The 19,869-nt window shown below is 39.0% G+C and overlaps 2 long non-coding RNA genes across 5 annotated transcripts in view; one reads left to right on the top strand and one right to left on the bottom strand.

Moving 5' to 3' along the window:
- Positions 1-19,869, bottom strand: part of LOC140521055 (uncharacterized) — an 84,911-nt gene that overhangs the window by 15,038 nt on the left and 50,004 nt on the right. Inside the window, exon 2 of the long non-coding RNA XR_011972770.1 lies at positions 123-205. This is a non-coding gene — a long non-coding RNA (uncharacterized lncRNA). The remainder of the gene's footprint in view (positions 1-122; positions 206-19,869) is intronic.
- LOC140521054 (uncharacterized) overlaps positions 16,580-19,869 on the top strand; it is a 54,318-nt gene continuing 51,028 nt past the window's right edge. For 3 of the 4 annotated variants that reach the window (XR_011972769.1, XR_011972766.1, XR_011972768.1), the window contains exon 1: positions 16,600-16,825. This is a non-coding gene — a long non-coding RNA (uncharacterized lncRNA). Of the gene's footprint in view, positions 16,826-19,869 lie in introns of all 4 variants that reach the window. The other variant, XR_011972767.1, reaches the window with a different exon arrangement.

The following is a 19,869-nucleotide window of genomic DNA, read 5'->3' as shown; positions in this document are numbered from 1 at the left end:
CCTACAAATAGGACAGTAGTTAAGCAGATTCTGAGATTAGACAGAGAGATAGTACTTACATATGTACAAATGCATAAATACGTATCTATACAGTATAAATATGTGTGTCTGTGTATACAAACCTTGGATCAAAGGGCCAGTTGCAAGGAACCATCCTCACTGGTGGAGACTGATTGCTTGCTACTCCATGCCTGAATGAGGGGAGCTGGAGAGAGGACAGATCAATCAATCAATCAATTAACATTTTTTAAGTACCTATTAGGTGTCAGGCACTGAGAATATAAAGACAAAGATAGTTCCTTCCCCTAAGGAGCTCATAATCTAATAGGATTCTGCTCTTCTGGCTTCCAGCATCAAGAGAGAAGATTCACCATTCAAGACTTTCTTCAGATCTATGAAAGAGAAGGCTGGAAAGAAGCCAATATGTGGAGTATCTGGCACTTTGATTTTGTCCCTATTCCTAGTTTTCTATACTAGGCAAGAAGGAGAATTTCCCCTTGAGTGAGATCTAGGACTCTCTCTCTCTCTCTCTCTCTCTCTCTCTCTCTCTCTCTCTCTCTCCTCTCTCTCTCTCTCTCTCTCTCTCTCTCTCCCTCTCTCTCACTTGAGCTGAGTTACTCGCAACAGAACTCCTTCACTCTGTAATTGGTATATATTCTCCTATGTACACTTCCTTTGATTCCTGTTTTGCTACCAATTTGGATAAATGCATTTATTTGCTATTTGCCATATATGTGTTCATTGTGGAACTGGTATTTGCTGGAAAGGGAGTCAAGCCTTGCATACTGATAATATTTAATATAAATTTTGGAATAATCTCTTTGTTCTCTCTGAAACAAACTCAGAAAATGCCTCTTCCTATGTCAACAAAAGCCAGATAGGGCTGACTTAACATTCCTTAAGAGACTTTTAAACTAAAACAATTTTTCTGAATAATGGGATATTTCCCATATCTTAATACTTTGTGGACATATACTATGTTATGGCATGTTAATGGTAAAGAAAACATAGACATCTTGGGTGGGAATTTCAATTGAAACTTTGTCAAACTCTGTTACCTTATTGTATTAACAGCATATGCAATTAAGAAATTCCTTTCTAATGGTCTAGTTAATCACTCATGGAGACTGTAAATCTGAAAGACACAGAACACCTTCTTTGTCCTAAAACAAGATTTAAGCCTGGTCAATTTTTGTATCAGCAGTCAGATAATATCTGGCTCCATAGTACTATGTAACCATTACTTTAGGGGGAATGAATAATAAAAATGTATGCATGTAGCGTGTTGTCATTTCTTTAACCAAACTTGCTGGGGCAGCTAGGTGGTGCAGTCGATAGAACACCAGTGCAGGAGTCAGGACTTGAGTTCAGATCTCAGACACTTGATACTCACTAGCTGTGTGACCTTGGGCAAGTCACTTAACCCCAATTGTCTCATCCTGGGTCACTTCCAGTCATCCTGATGAATATCTGGTCACTGGATTCAGATGACTCTGGAGGAGAAGTGAGGCTGGTGACCTGCACAGCCCTCCTTCACTCAAAAACGAAGTCATGTGCAAGTCATGTCATTATTTTTCTGATGGCATGGTCTTCTTTGGCAACGAAGGACAAACACACACACACAATCAAACTTTCAGGTCAACAATACATAGCTTGGAGCTTTCCTTTCCCATTAAGGAATAGCTATTATGAAAGTATTTTGAACCTAAAAATTACTTCCCCCAGAGTAACAAGACTTGAGTGAACAGGTTCTAGCTCATTATCCTATCTCTCTGAGGAAGGCAGAGTAGTCAGCCTCTGCCTCTACCCCTTACTCTTCTGGCAGGAATCAGTCTTCCTGGAAGAAGGGTGGAAGAAGACACTCTAGAGATATCTATTCTTGTCCTGCTGCAACACACACCAACAAACATACCCAGGCACACATACCATATATACACATACACACATATATACATACTACATATGGTATATAGACATGTATGGATATACACATATCTATATATGTCTAAGTCTACATATATATGTATATACACATATACCATTATAGTATATATTGGAGTGGGGGGCAGTATATTGGACAACTGTACACAGTACAGAGAAGGAGATTCCACATTCTGGACAGCATCACATCATGTCACTAATTTGAGCTTAGCTCATAAATCCCTCTTCTCCAGCCCTAGACCAGGCATTAAGAGTGGCAGCAATAGGAGAAGATGCACATAATCCCAACCTTGATGCCCATGAATTTTTTTAACAAATGTCTGGAAAAACTTAGAATTTCAGGGTTTATGATAATTCCTTATTATATGATGTCAATATTGTGAGTTCTAATTTTTGTTATTAATTTAATTCACTTAATTCCTCAATGGCCATTTACATTTCACTGTAGCATATACCCACTTTTGTGTAAGGAGTAAGGCATGGTGACAAACACCTTTAATCTTTGCTACTAGGGAGGTTGAGAGGAGGCTAGTGGATCACTTAAGCTCAGGAGTTCTAAGTTTCCATAGGATTAGAGTCAATCAGGTGTCTGCCCTAAGTCTAACTCCCTTAGCTGGGGGTCTACAGGCTGCTTAAGGTGGGCCAAACTGTCCCAGGTTGGAAATGGACCAGATCAAAACTTCCATGATAATCACTAGTGGGACTGGACCAGTTAGTGGCCATACTACACTTTAAGCCTGGACAAGAGATGTAGACCAGTTTCAATAAAAGCGTATGCATTAATGTATTATGTATTAATGTATTATGTATTAATATGTACGTATATGTGTGTATATATATATATGGGTATATACATGCACACATACATACAAATACACATGTATGATGGTTCAGTGAATAGCACACTGGGCTTGAAGTCAGGAAGATCTGAATTCAAATCCAGCCTTAGATACTTACTAGCTATGTGACCTTGGGCAAGTCATTTAACCCTTCTTTGCCTCAGTTCCTCATCCATAAAATGGGGCACACTGGAGAAGGAAATGGCAAACCCCTCCAGTATCTTTGCCAAGAAAGTCCTATAGACAGAAGTCCATGAGGTCATGTAGAGTCAGATATAACTGAATGACTGAACAACAACAAACAATGAAAAATATATGTATATGTATATATACACATACAGGTATATAATAATCATCATAATAGCACATCTATATAGTACTTTCCTTGTGCCAGACACTCTGCTAAGCGCTTTACAAATTTGAACCAAATTTGGTTTCATTTGAACTTCACAACAATTCTGGGAGGTAGGTGCTATTATGACCCCTATTTTACAGATGAGGAAACTGAGGTAAGCAAAGGTTAAGTGACTCAAACAGCTGGGAAGTATCTGAGGCCAGATTTGAACTCAGGTCTTTCTGACTCTAGGCCTGGCTCTCCATCCACTGCGCCACCTAACTGCCCTGAGGGAGATAGAATGCCTTGTGTGAAGAACTAAAAGAAGACTAGTTGGATTAGACTGAAGAGTATAGGAAGGGGAGTAATAAATAATTAAGTTGGAAAGATAGGTTGGAGGCCCAGGTCATAAAGGGCATTAAGTCAAACAGAACAGGCCATAGTTTTCCACAGAGGCACCAGTTTGTCTTTGTCACCTTTCTTAGTATCTTGAGAAATTGCCTGGCATGGTAGAGAGGGATAATTGGCTTTGAGTCAGGAAACCTGTGTTCAGGAATCATAGATGTTAGGGAAAATTAGAAAATAAGATTGAAGAAAAGTAGTTTGGACCCAGATTTTAAAGGGTCTTGAATGCCAGACTGAGTATATACTGTATCCTGATGCAAGGAGAAATGCCCAAAAGTTTCTGAGTAGGGAAAGATACAGTGATAAAGGGGGAGGGGGAGTAAAGCAAGAGAGTCTGCTATCAATTGGATGTGTTCAACAATGAATTTGACAAAATTAAAGGTGTGGCTCTTTATTTACTGCCATCAATATGGTACCTTCCCATGGAGGGGAGGCATAAGTGCTTGCAGAGAAAACACAGAAAATTTCTTTGATTTATCCCCAGTGGCATTATAGCTAATCTCAAGTTTGAGAGTCCCCAAATTCAAGAGTTAGGGCACTGGCCTTCTAGATGGAAATTTCCTCAATAAAGTACTTCTAAGGGAAGAAAGGGAATATGGAGGACTGCATGCCTCTGAGAAAGGGGCTGGAATGAAGAGGGATATTCATTATAATTGGTATGATGAGAAAGGGATTGCTCATTCTGAAGCCCCTAAAGGTGTTTACCTTCCAAGAGATGTCTAATAAGCTATTGGAGAACTCTGTCATTTTTTAAAAATTATTTTATTTGTTTTCAGTGTTTTACAATCACTTCTATATGTCTTAGATTTTTTCCCCTCCCTCCCCTTCCCTTCCTGAGAGAGCATGCAGTCTTATATACATTCCTATTAAATTCATTTTCCCCTTAGTCATGTTGAATAGAAGAATTAAAGTGAATAGGAGAAACCATAAAAAAAAAAAAAACAATACAAAAGAAAATAGTCTGCGTTATTCTGAGATCCAGTTCCAGAGCTATTTCTCAGGATGTGGGAGGTATTTTGCCTCAAGAGTTCATTGGAAAATTTTTAGGTCCTTGCAATGTTGTAAAGGACTGCCTACCAAAAAATTCCTCACATGCTATGGTTGTTGCTGTGTACAAAGTTCTCCTGGTTCTGCTCCTTTCACTCAGCATCAGTTCATATAAGTCTTTCCAAGCCTCTCTGAAGTTTTCCTGTTCATCGTTTCTTATAGCACAATAGTATTCCATTACATTCATATACCACAACTTGTTCAGCCATTCCCCAAGTGATGGGCATCTCCTCAATTTCCAGTTCTTTTCCTCCACAAAGAGAGCTACTATAAATATTTTTGCACATGTAGGACCCTTTTGCATTTTTATGATTTCTTTGTGATACAGTCCCAGAAGCAATATTGCTAGGTCAAAGGGTATGCACATTTTTGTATCCCTTTGGGCATAGTTCCAAATTGCTCTCCGAAATGATTGGATCAGCTCATAGCTCCATCAACAATTAATTAGTGTTCCAACTCTCCCACATCTTCTCCCACATTTGTCATCTTCCTGTTTTGTCATGTTAGCCAATTTGATAGGCATGATGTGGTACCTCAGAGTTGTTTTTATTTGTATCTCTCTAGTCAATAGTGATTTAGAGCATTTTTTCATATGACTGTAGATAGCTTTAATTTCTTCCTCTGAAAACTGCCTGTTCACATCTTTTGACCATGCATCAATTGGGGAATGACTTGTATTCTTGCACATTTGACTCAGTTCTCTATATATTTTGGAAATGAGGCCTTTATCACAGATACTAGTTACAAAAATTCTTTCGCAGTTTTCTGCTTCCCTCCTAATCTTGTTGCACTGGGTTTGTTTGTGCAAAAACTTTTCAATTCTATGTGATCAAAATTACCCATTTTGTACTTCATAATGTTCTCTGTCTCTTGTTTGGTCAAAAATTTCTCCATTTTCCATAAATCTGACAAATAACACTATTCCTTGCTCCCCTAATTTGTTTCTAGTATCAATCTTTATACCTAGATCACATATCCATTTGGACTTTATTCTTGTGTACAGTGTCAGACATTGGTCTATGCCCAGTTTCCACTTCACTGTTATCCAGTTTTCCCAGCAATTTTTGTCCAACAGTGAGTTCTTATCCCAGGAACTGGGGTCTTTGGGTTTATCAAAGAGTAGATTGCTATATTCATTAACTACTGTGTCTTGAGTACCAAACACTGGTCTACCCCTCTATTTCTTAGATGGTACCAAGTGGTTTTGATTTCTGCTTTATGATACAATTACAGATATGGTAGGGTTAGGCCCTACCTAGCATTGACCTAGCATTTCTTTTCATTAGTTGCCTTGATATTCTGGACCTTTTGTCTTCCAGATGAATTTTGATATTATTTTTTCTAGCTCTAGAAAATAATTATCTGGTAGTTTGATTGGTATGGCACTAAATAAGCAAATTAATTTAGGTAGAATTGTCATTTTGATTATATTCACTCGGCCTACCCACGAGCAACTATTTTCCCACTTACTTAGATCTCAGATCTGACTTTATTTGTGTGTGTTTTGTAATTGTATTCATATAGTCCCTGGGTTTGTTTTGGCAGGTAGACTCCCAGATATTTTATAGTATTTACTGTGGCTTTAAATGGGATTTCTCTTTCTATCTCTTGCTGTTGGGTTTTGTTAGTAATATATAGAAATGAAGATGATTTATGTGGATTTATTTTGTAACCTGCAACTTTGCCAGAATTGTTTATTATTTCAAGTAGTTTTTCACTTGATTCTCTGGGATTCTCTAAGTATATCATCATATCATTTGCAAAGAGCATTAACTTCGTTTCTTCTTCATCTATTCTAATTCCTTCAATTTCTTTTTCTTCTCTTGTTTCTACAGCTAACATTTCTAATACCATACTGAATATCAGTGTTGATAATGGACATCCTTGTTTTGCCCACGATCTTATTGGAAATGCATCTAGCTTATTCCCATTGCATATAATGCTTGCTGATGGTTTTAGGTAGATACTGCTTATTATTTTATGGAAAGTTCCATTTATTCCTATGCTCTCCAGTGTTTTCAACAGGAGTGGGTACTGTATTTTGTCAAAAGCTTTTTCTGCATCTATTGAGATAATCATGTGATTTCTGTTAGTTTTGTTGTTGATATGATCAATAATGCTAATGGTTTTCCTAATATTGAACCAGCCCTGCATTCCTGGTATAAATTCTAACTGATCATAATTTATTATTTTCATGATAAGATGCTTTATGTTAATACCTTATTTAAAATTTTTGCATCTATATTCATTAGAGAAATTGGTCTATAATTTTCTTTCTCTGTTTTGGCTTTTCCTGGTTTAGGTATCAGAACTATATTTGTATTATAAAAAGAATTTGGGAGGACTCCTTCTTCCCCAGTTTTCCCAAATAGTCTATATAATATTGGAATTAACTGTTCTTTAAATGTTTGATAGACTTCACTTGTAAATCCATCTGACCCTGGAGATTTTTTTTCCTAGGGAGTTCTCTGATAACTTGTTCAATTTCTTTTTCTGATATGGGGTTATTTAAGTGTTCACCTTCCTCTTCTGTTAATCTGGGCAATTTATATATTTTGAAATATTCCTCCATCTCATTTAGATTGTCAAATTTATGGGCATACAGTTGGACAAAGTATTTCTAGTTATTGCTTTAATTTCCTCTCATTGGAGGTGAGTTCACTCTTCTCATTTTTGGCATTAGTAATTTGGTTTTCTTCTTTCCTTTTTTTTAATCAAATTGACCAAAGATTTATCAATTTTTTTGGTTTTTCATAAAAACCAACTCTTGGTTTTATTTATCAGTTCAATAGTTTTCTTAATTTCACTTCTATTAGTCTCTCCTTTGGTTTTTAATATTTCTAATTTGGTATTTACTTGGGGATTTTCAATTTGTTCTTTTTCTAGCTTTTTCAGCTTCATGTCCAATTCATTGATCTCCTCGATCTCCATTTTATTCATGTAGGCATTCAAAGATATAAAACTTCCCCTAAGAACTGCTTTTGCAATATCCCATAAGATTTGGTAGATTTACTTATTATTGTCATTCTCTTGAATGAAGTTGTTGATTGTTTCTATGATTTGATGTTTAACCCACTTATTCTTTAGGATTAGATTATTTAGTTTCCAATTAATTTTTGGTTTATCTTTCCATGGCCTTTTATTACATATAATTTTTATTGCATTATGATCTGAGAAGGATGCATTGACTATCTCTGCCTATCTGCACTAGATTGTGAGGTTTTTATGCCCTATTATGTGATCAGTTTTTGTATATGTGCCTTGTACTGCTGAGAAAAGGGTACATTCCTTTCTATCCCCATTCAAATATCTCCAGAGATCTGTCATATCTACCTTATCCAGAGTTTTATTCACCTCCTTAACTTCTTTCTTGTTTATTTTGAGGTTAGATTTATCAAGTTCAGAGAGGGGGAGGTTGAGGTCCTCCACTAGTATAATTTTGCTGTCTATCTGTAACTCCCTTAACTTCTCCTCTAACAATCGGGATGCTATTCCACTTGGAGTATATAGGTTTAGTAATGATATTGCTTCATTGTCTATGGTGTCTTTTAGCAGGATGCAGTTTTCTTCCTTATCTCTTTTAATTAGATCTATTTCTGGTTTTGCTTTGTCTGAAATTAGGATTGCTACCCCTCCTTTTTTTACATCAGCTGAAGCACAATATATTCTGCTCCAACCTTTTACCTTTACCCTGTGTGTATTCCCCTGTTTCAAATGTGTTTCTTGTAAACAACATATTGTTGCATTATGGTTTTTAATCCATTCCACTATCTGCCTCCATTTTATGGGAGAGTTCATTCTATTCATATTCACAGTTATGATTACTATCTGGTTTCTCCCTCCATCCACTTTCCCCCCATTTATGCTTTTAGTTCTCCCTTCCCCCCTCCCCTCCACAATAGAGTTTTAATTTTTGACCACCACCTCCTTCAGTATTCCTTCCCTTCTTTCAGCCCCCCTCCCTTTTATTTCCCTTTTCCCTTACTGCTTCTTCCTTCCCTTTTAGCCTCTCCTCCTTTGTATTTCCCCCTTCCCCTCCTACTGCCTATAGAAATAGTTAGATTTCTATACTTAACTGAGTTTGTTGTTCCCTCCTTGATGAGAGTAAATCTCAAACATTGCTCATTTCCCTCCCCTCTTTCCCTCTACTGCAATATATTTTCGTGCCTCTTCTTGTGATATAATTTACCTTTTTCTGCTTCCTCCTTTTCACATCTCCTCATACCTTTAAATCACATTTTTATTATCACATCATTTATTTTATACCCACTCCCTCTATCTATGTATATCTCTTTTATATATCACAATAAATATACAATTCTCAAGATTAACAAGTATCATCTTCCCTTATAGGGATGTAAATAGTTTGTCCATACTGAATAGCAAGTTTCTTTTTCTCCTGTTTACCTTTTTATGCTTCTCTTAAGATTTGTGTTTGAAGATCAAATTTTCTATTGAGCTCTGGCCTTTTCATCAGGAAGGTCTGGAAATCCCTTATTTCATTGAATGTTCATCTCCTTGCTTAAAATGTACTCAATTTTACTAGGTGATTGATCCTTGATTGTAGTCCCAGCTCCTTTGCCTTATGAAGTATCTTATTCCAATCCCTTTGATCTTTTAATGTAGAAGCTGCAAGGTCCTGTGTGATCCTGACTGTAGCTCCTCAATATTTGAATTGCTTCTTTCTGGCTGCCTGCCGTATTTTCTCTTTCACTTGATAGTTCTGGAATTTGGCAACAATATTCCTTAGTGCTTTTAATTTGGGATCCTTTTCAGGAGGTAAATGGTGAATTCTTTCAATGACTATTTTGTCCTCTGGATCTAGGATTTCTAGGCAGTTTTCCTTGATGATTTCTTGGAAGATATTGTCCAGACTTTTTTTCATCATGACTTTCTGTTACACCAATAATTCTTAGATTTTCTCTCCTGGATCTATTTTCCAGGTCAGTTGTTTTTCCAATTAGACATTTTACATTTTCTCCTATCTTTTCACTCTTTAGATTCTGTTTGACTGATTCTTGATGTCTCACAGAGTCATTAGTTTCTACTTGCCCGATACTAATTTTTATCAAATTGTTTTCTTCAGTTAACTTTTGTATCTGTCCAATTGTTCTTTTTAAGGACAATTTATTTTCTCCAGTTAGTTTTTGTACTTCCTTTTCCATTAGTCCAATTTTCCTTTTAAGTTCTTCTGTGATTTCTTTTTTCATATTTTTAAAATCATTGGCCAGTTTTTTTCTCTATTTTCCTAATTTGACTTTTAAAATTCTTCTTGAGCTCTTCCAAGAATGCTCTTCGAGCTTGAGACCAGTTCATATTCCCTTCTAACCTTTCAGATAGGAGTACAGTCTCAGTGTTGCCCTCTTTGGTATCGTGTTTTGGTCCTTATCCCCATAGAAAGATTCTATGGTCTTATCTTTTCTGGTTTGCTTCCTGCTCATGATGATAGCCCCTTTCCTGGATTTTAAAGTGGATATCTTCTTCTGGGGCACAGGGGGCTCTGTTCCACTGTTCTTGTACTTAGAACCTGAGACTTTGCATACTGTGGCCTCTGGTTCTTTCAGCTAGAAGGTAGAATGCTGTAGCTTACCTGGTGCTGAGTTGGCTGATGTGCCAAAGCAGAGACCAGGTGAAGTCTTTCTGAGATTCCCCGGAGTTACCCTGGAGCTAGCTGTGTTAAGTGTTGGGGAGAGGTGGTCAGGCCACAGAAGGTCTAATCTCCTGATGTAGAGCATAGGCAAGGTCAGCAATTGGTGAAGTCTGTCAGCATTAGTGTCTTCCCTGTTCCCCTGGCTGTGCTGAGGGGCACCTAGGGTCCTGGTGTTGATGATTGTGGGGCTCCAACCCCCCCTGGGGCTCAGGATCTCTGCCAGGTTCACTGATGTGGGGCTGTCTGGGACAACTTCAGCCCTACACTGGTCCACTTCAGCCACAGCAAGAGGGATGCCCCCTGCTTTGCAATTTTCTTAGCCTCATAGACCAAGAGGCTGTTTATCCCTTTGACTGATCCCACTGTTCCAGGACTTTTCCTAGGGAAATATTCTATAGGTTTTTCAAGGTCAACAAGGGGAGGGGTAGAGTATTTACCAATCACTCCACCATCTTGGCTCCTGGAAGTTCAAGTAGGTGACTTACAGACATTTAATCTGCAGACTGATAGTCTCAGAAGCAGCTGCTGCAGTTACTTGGGGCTCCATAGCTCTCTCTCACTCACTTCCACTGGATTCCCATTCTGGGCTGATATGCCTGAGATTCCACAGAGAAGCCACTGCCTCAGACCACCTGGGGCTTCCTGCTCAGCACTGCTACAGCAGGATGCACTGGTACAACCTGTGTGCTGTGCATTCCTCCAGTTCTGTGCAACATATTCTTCCTGTCGACCTTCTAGTTTGTCCTGGGCTGGAAATCTGCCACAGTCTGTCTCCTATTGGATTCTGCCACTCCAAAATCCTTTCAGATTCTCTTTCTAGAGGAATCTGAAAGAGTTTGCATTACAGCTTAGGTGAGTAGTTGCTCTCACTCCACCATCTTGGCACCGCCCCCCTCTCATCTACTCTGTCATTTTTGTATCTCTCCATGAGCTCCTGTGAATATTTTGTATCTGATGCATTTTCTGTAGAATGAAATAAAAGCTGTCCCATACCTAATGTGCATTTAATACCTTGTGTGCCTGTGTGGTAGTAGGAGATTCTATTACCCGCATTTGAGGAAACCTAAACACAAGATATACCATGATTTTATTTGGTTTTCCTGTAATAATCTCTGTAGGGGCATCTATCAGCCATCAGGTTGGCTATTTGAGCCAAGAGACTTTGGAGAGAGCTAGGTCACAAGTATTTAATGATAAAGCACCAAGGCTTTCCTTCTGGGATCCCTCCTTTCCCTTTAGACTCTTGCTCTTATACACACAGATCTTCTTTCTCCCTTTTCTGTTTCCTTCTTTTTGGAGGCCCTCAACTTCCCACCCCTGACCCTAGGTCAGCTATCTTTCTGTTTTCTAAAGGCACATTACCATGCTGGTTAGATTACTTCAGACAGGAGTCTAAATGGCTCTTGGCTACTTTTTGCCTTAAGGTACTTTTAAACAAACCATACCAGAAGGTAATTTTTTTCTCCCTTCATACACATATATACACAACTCACAAAAATGTTCAAATATACATAAACATACAGAAATATTCACAAAGCTAGAGCAAAACTGCCTTCCTGGATAGCCTTAATTTCTCCCTATGACTGCCTAAGTATTCCAGTGGATCTTTCCTTCTGAGCAAATTAGAAGGCAATAGTGTTCACCTCAAGGTCTCTCTGTCCAGAAAAGAAGACCACAAATATGGGGTGTGATTTGTAGGTGGCGAAGGGAGAGGAGATTAAAAGGTCAGATACAAGAGGCAAAACCATTCTGTGCCATGGGAGCAGTGGACAGATGCCTGAGGGGAGGACCAACTCATAGTCCATTTCATGTTTTTTTTTTTGTTCCCCCTCTAATCCCAAACACAATTCACAGTTACTTCATGCTACTCTCATCTCTCCTGTCCAGGAGAAAAATATTTGAGAAGCTCATTCATACTGAGATGTTTTTGGATTTGATACAAAGCTTAATATTAAGCTTTAATAACTTAAAACTGCACCAAGACTTTTGGAACACACTGTGTTCTTCTGCCAAGGATTGTTTATATGTTAATTTTTCAATTTGCATATTCACCCTGGGGAATGAATCTCTAATAGTGAGATTTCAGGTCCTGAGACTGGCTGGTAAAAGAAATATTTCTCTATTCAAAGCAAAAGAGAACTCCTGTTCTTTGAAACCACAGCATGTTGTAGGATGACAGATACTGCATTGTTGGAAGCGACCCCAGAGACCATCTAGTCCAATGTGGACTAGAACAAGCATCCTCTCTACAACATTTCTGGCAAATAGTCATCTAGTCTCCACTTGAAGACCTCCAGCATTGAGATGCTCCCAGATGTTCTGGTGCATAGGCTCTGGAGCAAAACTCAGGCAGGAAGAGAGTTATGTTTTTCAAGGGATCTGTATCTGCAGTTACTGTTGGACCTGAGCTCCCTGGGTATAAGACCATTCTTAAAGGTCTGACTTATCTCTTCTATATAGTGTTCCCCATTCTGTTCCAGAATGGACAGTAAGGTGGTGTAATAGATAGAGCACTGAACTTGGACTCAGAAACTCATTTTTATGAGTTCTAATCTAACCTCAGACATTTACTACCTGCATGACCCTGGGCAAGTAAGTTACCCTGTTTGCCTCAGTTTCATAAGCTGTAAAACGACTGGGAAAGGAAACCACTGCAACATCTTTGCCTGAAGTCTCTGAACTTTAGTAAAATGGAGAAAGTAATAATTTGTGCTATCTTCTTTGAATGAATAACGATTGAGATAAGATTTATTAAGCAGTTATTAAGCCCTGTGTTAAGCAGTGATAGATGCTTTCCATGAATACAGTGCTTTATAAAACATAAAGTATTTTGTTAATGTGAGTCATTATTACTTTTTTCTGTTTTCAAGAATATCCACAATGTTCTTTGCTCCCCCACCCTGCCCTGCCCCACCAGGGAGTATTCCTGAATAACCATCACATACCCTCAGCCACAGTCCCAATTCATGATTTCAAGATCTGGGGTATGTCACTCTGAGACCAAACTGGAGCAAACAGAGGAATCTGGTGCAAAAATTTCATCATATATGAGTGGCAAGTTCAAGTTCCCTTTACTCTGACAAACACTGGCCAAGAAGTAAGTACCCAGATGAATAAATTCTCAGCTCTGTCATGAACAGGCCACATGACCTCAGAGAAGTCACAACTCCTCTGGTCCCCAATTTCCTCATCTGTAAAATGACATAGTTGGACTCAAAGGCCTTGCCTAGCTCTAAAAACATTCTGATTCTTTTCCATTCCTGGATACCTACTGTATGTCCTGTCCCACTCTGCTTGCTGAAAAAAAAAGAAAAGAAAGAGAAAACAAATTGCCTGCTCTATAAGAATTTCTAATTCAATGGGAAAGAGAAGATCCACACATGGAACATTCAAAAAATGAGATCAAAGTATATAGTCAAGGGCTGAATTACTTATGCAGACTCTAATCACTCAAAGAGCTTAGGCAAGGAAGAAAATAATAAAATTTTGAGTAGCCCCTTCCCCCACCAAAAAAATGTTAAGTGGTTCAGTGCCTTTGAACCAAAGTTCAAATTCCTTAGCCTGACATTCAAGGACCTCCAAACTATTCTATTACAAGGCATTTACCTCAAGAAAGCCAAAGACATAAAGACACACCAAAGGCATGTGCCAAAATATCTTCATTTTTTTTACACAGCAACCAGTGGGGGACTGGACATACAGTAGGGATGGAATAGAATCAGTCTTTTTAGAGGTAGGCAAGGCCTTACAATTCAACTATGTCATTTTACAGATGAGGAAATTGGGGACCAGAGGAGTTGTGATTTATCTGAAGTCACATGGCCTCTTCATGACAGAGCTGAGAGTAGAACTTGAGTATTTACTTCCTGGCATGTTTACCTTTTGTGTTAGCCACCAAAAAGAAAAGAAAAAGAAAAAAAAATAGGATCTAAGAATTGAGAAATAACTAAACAAATTACATTATATGAATGTAATTAAATATTATTGCATAAAAGAAATTTGAGGAATTCAGAGAAGCATGGGAAGACTTGTATCAACTGATACAAAGAGAAGAGAGCCCAGTCAGAATGGTGTATGTCATGACTGAAATAATTTAATGAAAAAAACATGAGAAGTTAGCTGAACTTAGATAAAATAATCCCAAATTTTGGTCCTAGAAAATGATGAAACTCATTTTCCTCCTCTTAGCAGACAGAGAAAGGACTTCAAGCACTAAATGTTATATATGCTGACAAATGAGCTTGCTTTGTCAGCTTGTTTTGCTTAACTGTTTTTCATTGTTACAAAGAAGGGCTTACTGGAGGCGGCAGTATATATCAATATAAAGGAAATCATTGCTTCAATGACACAGAGAACTCTTAATTTGTCCCTAGTCAGTCAATCAAACAATCCTTTATTAAGTGTTTGCTATATGCCAGTCACTGTGCTAAGAAAAAGGCAAAAGACAGTCCCAACTCTTAATGTGTTCACCATCTAATGGAGCAGAAAATGTGTAAGCAACTATGAATGGTGAGCAGGCTGAGCAGATGATGATTGGCCATTGTGAGTCATGGAAAAGGGATTCTTGTCATCTCCCTCCTTCACTGCCCCGCTACCCCACCCCTAACTCACTCTATAAGAATGCTTCATTCTTTTGCTATCAAGAATCCAGCATCACTGGATGGGTTGATCCATTGGAACCCCTAAGCTCAGGAAGTCTTTCCCAATCTCCTGTAAAGCTAATGCCTTCCCTCTGTTGATTATTTTGCACTTCCCATCTATCTTGTTAACAGTGTAGCTTATTTGCGCATAGTTGTTTGGGTGTTGTCTCCTCCAATAGTCTGTGATGTGAATTCCTTGAACGAAGAGCTTGTGTTTTGCCTTCCTTAGCACAGTGCCTGGCTCATCATAGTGGGTGCCTAATTCACATTTATGGACTGACTGACCACTTTCAGTCTCTGGTTGAGCTGCACTCTGTTCAGCAGGAACATTACCTGGTCTATTAAGCTAGAATACTAATGTGTTCCTTCAGCAAGGTTAACAACCCTTAACCTAGGTTTGACAGAATCCTTTTCTCTTTGGCTCTCTCTGGGCCTTGGCCTTAAGACTTGTCATTTGCATGAATAGAAGACCTATCTTATTAAAAAATTCTTCTTGCTTCAGAATTGGCTTCCCTAAGAGAGAGAACTCTAGAATGATCAATCAGCTATAGTACCAAGATTCCTATGGGGGTCTAATTGAAAAGAGCAGTCAGAGAAAGATATTGAAGCAGCCTGTGCCCTGAGGCATCTGGCTGGCCTTTTCATAAACAATTAAGTTATTCAATCGTCAGGCTCTTTCTAAGGCATGCTATGCTTCTTTTAACATAGGAAAGGGCTTTCCCTATACATTTTAACATCCCTTTTGATTTTGAACTTTGCTGAGTCTAAAAGGTTACATCCTTACAAATATGTATCAGGTTGTCATATAATCTATTGATTTTATGTATCATATTCATCACATGCACGTATGTTAGCTGCCCCAATGGGGGGACTTGGGATATTCAAGGTCAACCATGGGGAATATGAAAGATAACTCTGAACTCACTACCTCTTGAAAACTTGGCCCTAGATTTCCTCCAGTCATTATTGTCCCCTGTTCTGCCGGCTGCACTTCCCTGTATCCTTTGAGAACCATTCTACTGTGGCACAGATGAAAAATTGCTTAACTTAGGTTAGAGAACCTGAGTGTGACTCCTGATCCTGCCATTTAGTACATGAATGAACTTGTAAGAGTCATTATACTTCTATGGACTTGAGTATCCTCATCTGTAGGCCCAGTTAGGGGATGCATTGGATATAGCCCTGGAGCTGGAGTCAGTAAAATGGGAGTTCCAATCTGGCCTCAGACACCTAGCTGCAGATAGAGAGAGACAGAGAGAGAGACAGACAGACAGAGAGAAAGAGACAGAGAGAGAGACAGAGAGAGAGAATGGATGATGCCAACCACATTTCAGGTTGCTGAAAAGACAGAGGAAGCCAATATAACAGGTGCTGGGAGTCTGCATCTTGTCTCTATGCCCAACTCTTTTACTGAAGACTACATGTCTTTTGGCAACTTCTCCAAAGTTACTGCTCCTTTTCTGACACATAGGGCCAGGAGGATGGGTTGAGATACTCTGCTTCCCACTATTTTCAGACCCCTTCCTCTAAATAACCTTGATTTAGAAAGCTCAAGTTCATGCACTGCATCCCAGGCCATCACCAGTCAGTGGTTTTGATTTTTATCTAGCCACTGGGCTCAGATAACTCCAGAAAAGGGTAAGGCTAACCACTTTGCACAACTGCCTCCCTTAAATCCAATTCATAAGGAAGTCAATTGTGATGTCATTGATCTTGTGATGTCAATGAGCTTCAAAAAAGAAGGATGGATAACAACTGCTCCGTTAAACATCACTCCTCACCACTCCAATGACTTGAGTTACTCATTGCTATCTTCTAGATCCTTCTAAGGTTATTCTCCCTCTGTTCCCCGTAAGTTCAGCACTATGGCCTGGGCCACAGTCTTGCTCTCGATTGACTCTCTTTGAGAACACTTCAAACTTCCCAGCTTCCACGGCCTCAGTCTCCAATCTACCTCAACCACATACAGGTGTGGTCAGTGATGTCAAACTCAAGTAAAACTGTGGGCCACAAATCTGCACATAAGTATGCCTGTAGGTTACATATTGACTAATGTAATATTATCTATGTTTTATTGTATTTTTATTTTGTTAAATATCTCCCAATTACATTTTAATCTGCTTGGGCTCACTAGGGAGTGTTGTAGACTATGTGCCAACAACACATTTGTCCCTTACCTTAGATTACAACACCCACCCCTCCCAATCCCACTTAACTAAATGTGTACCAGGTTCCAGAATTCCTAGTTAAGTCTCTGCTTAAAGTCCCAAACCAAATGGCACCTTCCCTATGATTCCTTCCCTCTGGTCCCAAGTGATCTTTCCCTTTCCCTTTTCTATCCATAGTAACTTCTCTGGGGCAGTCTTGTAATGCCTATCTGTTTTTACTTGTTTCAAAGTTATTTGGTATATATTTACATGTCTTATCTTCCTTACTCTAGATAACAACCTCCTTTAACAATAATAGGTATGGAAATATGTTTTGCATGACTGTACATGTATAATCTATATCAAATTGCTTGCCTTCTCGAGGAAGGGAGAGAAAGATGGGAGAGAGAATTTGAAGCTCAAAATTTTTTAAGTGAATGTTAAAAATTGTTTTTACATGTAATTGGAAAAACATAAAACATACAAAATTTAAATAATTATAATAATTGTTGCTTTTTTATTCATGTCCATCTCTGTGATCCTTTTGGGGAGGTTTTCTTGCAAAGATACTAGAGTGGTTTACCATTCCTTCTCCTGTTCATTTTACAAGTGAGGAAACTGAGGCAAACTGGCTTAAGTGACTTGCCCAGGGTCACATAGCAAGGAAGTATCTAAGGCCAAATTTGAACTCAGAACGATGAGTCTTCCTTACTCCAGGCCTGGTACTCTAACTACAGTAATACCTCACGTAAGTAACATTTATATAGCACTTACCATGTGCTAGGTACTATGCTAAGTGCTTTATGCATATTATCTCATTTGATCCTAACAAACACCTTGGAGGCTATTGTTATCCCCATTTTACAGATAAGGAAATTGAAGCAAACAGGGCTAAGTGACTTGCCCAGGATCATACAGCTAGTAAGTATCTGAGGTTAGATTTGAATTTAGGTCTTCCAGACTCCAGTTCTGGCTCTCTATCTACTGAGCCACCCAGCTGACCTGTCTTATTTGAATCTTCCATCTCTTGATTTACTATCCACAGGACTGTGTGGAAAGGACAATGGCTCAGTCTGTGTGAGCCAAGGGAAGTAAGCCACTGACAACATCCTCTGTGCTGAGGTGTTAGGGGAAACCACATCTGTTCCTTTCAGCTGAACTCACTGCCCAGCTCTTACTTGCTCTGTGCCTTAGAGGAACTGAATGACTTCACCCAGAGCTTGCCCAAGCGATCCTCGACTTTGGGAATATCCCAGAGCTGTCTCTGTCTTCTTTCAAATCCCTTTTGATCAGGCGCCAGTGAGTTTAGCTTGGGGGAGAGGAAGTGAGGGGGAAGCTTGCTAATATACTTTCATTTATTATTTAAAAGTTGCCACCATTCCTGCAGGAAGGTTAAACATAATTAAAAGATGGTGTTTTTCCATGAGGCACAGCAGAGAAACAATGTCTCCAGCATTTCAAAGTCATTTTGGCCACGCCTCAGTGATCACTTATGAAGTCTGGGATTGACTTGGGTTCAATTAGCCACAGAGGCAGCAGCTGCAAGTTTTTCAGTCAGAATTTGTCCAGCACCCTCAGAGAAGGCAGGACATTGTCCACCATCCAGGTTATTGCAGAAGTCCCACCTTGGATCTCAAGAAACTTTCATTAAAGTCTAATTCCTTACTATTAACTCTAATCTCCTCAAAGTACTTTCATTGCTCTTCACAGCCCAGAGCTAGGAGAGAGGAAAGGTGAGCTTTAGTAGTGCAGTAAAAAAAAAAAAAAATTAAAGAACATTGGATTTGGAATCAGAAAACTAGGGTTCAGATTGCACCCCCTGTTACGCATACAGTGCTAGACTTGGAGTCAGGAAATCTTGGGTTCAAATTCTTCCTTCTGAACTTGAAATTTGGATGACCATGGATGGACAAGCCATTTGATCTCTCTTAAGCCTCAGTTTTCTCATCTGTAAACTAGGGACTATAATCCTTGAGGTACTTGCCTTACTGGCTGGTTGTGGGGATCAAGAGAGAAGATTGCCACCTTCAAGAATTAAACAAATGTCATTTATTTCTATTACTACCCAAGTGACTTTAGACAAATCATCTTATCTCTCTATGCTTCAGTGGTTTCATTTGTAAAAACAATAGAGTAGACTGACATTATCTCTGAGATACTTTCTAGGTCTAAATTCTAGGCTCCCCATTTTATAGATAAGAAAAATGAGGTTCAGAGAATTTCAGTGACAGGTTCAAGGAGTAAGGACTCACACACAGGTACTCAGATGACCTGTTCAAAGTTTTCTACTCTGTCTAGTTACAATTTGATGCCCAACCTCATTGGAAAACGTTTACATCCCTTAAGCAGTTCCCGCCTCATAATTAGACTCCAGAGACTGGGGGACTGTGGAGTTCTGCTGTCAGGTCACAGCTCTATGTTCCAGAGGACTGCCAAACCCTTAGAGAGAAGGTGTAGGCTGGAGACAGAAGCTGAACTGGCCAGTAAAGACATTTCTTAGTCTGCTGCTCACATATCTACCTTTCAGCTCTTCGTCACATGATTAACACAAAACTAATGTTCTCTAAGTTGACTTTCCAGCATTCTCTTCCCCACAGAGGTAGGCGGGGATTTGACTAAAATGCCTTTTCTCTGGAATTTGAGCTATGAACCTATTCAATCAACAAAATGGAGAATCTAGCTGGATGGCTTCCCCCCTGCTTTGCTAATGCCAAATGACTCAACCACTTTGCTTCAAACTTTCCATCAAAGGACCCTTTGTGATGTTCTTGGGGCAGAAAGCAAACACTGGAAGCTTGCAGCCTAGAAATGTTTTTTGTTTTTTTCTGGAAAGTGCTGAGCAAGCCAATATAAGTATGGTTAGATA

Source organism: Notamacropus eugenii, chromosome 1 (genome assembly GCF_028372415.1).
Source record: "Notamacropus eugenii isolate mMacEug1 chromosome 1, mMacEug1.pri_v2, whole genome shotgun sequence".
Classification (NCBI taxonomy): Eukaryota; Metazoa; Chordata; class Mammalia; order Diprotodontia; family Macropodidae; genus Notamacropus; species Notamacropus eugenii.
Note: the sequence above shows the minus strand (reverse complement) of the source record. Positions and strands in the feature narration are given on the sequence as shown.